Below are 1,418 nucleotides of genomic sequence, written 5' to 3' on the forward strand. Positions count from 1 at the left end.
CTGAATATATATATATATATATATATATATAAAATATTTTAAGAAATTTTGTTATGTAAAATTTCTCTACGTACAAGGGGATAATCGGATTTGGATTAATATCTATGCATAATCAAACATACTAATCACAAAAATACTAAAGAAAAGGCTCAAACAGACGTACGGCTTTTACAGCATCTGTGGGTTCTGAGTCTGTGCAGCTGAAATTTACTTGTTACATGGATTGCTTTGTCTGTTGTCAGCAAAAAGGAAAAAAACAGAAGCAGTTAATGCATGAAAACCGTTTCGATTCTCCATAAGGGATTCTTCTTGTAAGGGATCTGATTGCACCGTGTAAATTTCCTGTATAAAAAAGCATGACCTACATGTGCTTTGTCTCTGACAAACTGTTTTCATGAGGATCATGCTTCATGTGTTCAAAATGTACAATAATTGACGGGAAAGATGTGTCAGGTAATCAGTTACTGTTATATTCTTTTACTTGACTGCCTCATTGAAAAGAACAGCGTTGCTGAAACCAGAATGTATTTCATAATTTTTATGTAGGACCAAACATATTACTGAAACTAGCATTATTTTTGTTACTGTGACGTTTGTGTACCTTTCCACGTGTTTAATAGTTGCCCTCTGCTTTTCTCCATTTCATTTGCAAGAGGCTGCATTGTACAGAAACTCATAGCTATTGAACTGTGAGCGTTTTTTTATTTGTTTTATTTTGCATGTCTGACCATCACAAGTATTGGTGATTGATAAGCTGTGCACTTTTATCTCTTTGATATTTTATTTTACATCTCTATATATGTGTTCTGCATTTGTGAACTTACTACATGAAATCACTTCCTACATTTACTTGGCACTTTAATCGATACCTAATCCATTTTGTTGTTTTTTTGTTCACCCCTCTGAGTGACTGTTAAGTGCACTGGGTCTATTTCCCCCTCTGTTTGGCCGACTTTGCCTTCTAATCTAAGACAAGTATTTTTGAAGAGGAAAAAAGTATCTGTTGTCTATTTATGATTTTATACTTGGTCAACGCAAAAAAAAAAACTTTTTTATGTAGTGTTAGGAAAAAGTATGAAAGTACCCCGATATTAACGAAATGCATTTAAGAAGGCAGGTTACCTTTCTGCATCTCAGTTCACCATAATAGACCATTTTACCTTTTATAAAGCTTCATCTGTGGATCATAGTGTATCATTACCATGAACTGAACCAATCCAGAACATTTGTGGTCCAGAAAGGAGAGCATGCAGACAAGACAAAGTCATCATTGTAACCCATAACTTATTCAGTATCTAATGTATGCAGTCTGCATGTATATAAATGCTACACTTATACATTTCTATATTTTAAAAAAGTAAGAGTAGATCATAAAATATCAGGAGTATGTAAAAAAAATAAAAAATAAAAAATATATA

The sequence above is a fragment of the Sinocyclocheilus rhinocerous genome, unplaced genomic scaffold (assembly GCF_001515625.1).
Source record: "Sinocyclocheilus rhinocerous isolate Xijiao unplaced genomic scaffold, SAMN03320098_v1.1 scaffold541, whole genome shotgun sequence".
NCBI classification, from domain to species: domain Eukaryota; kingdom Metazoa; phylum Chordata; class Actinopteri; order Cypriniformes; family Cyprinidae; genus Sinocyclocheilus; species Sinocyclocheilus rhinocerous.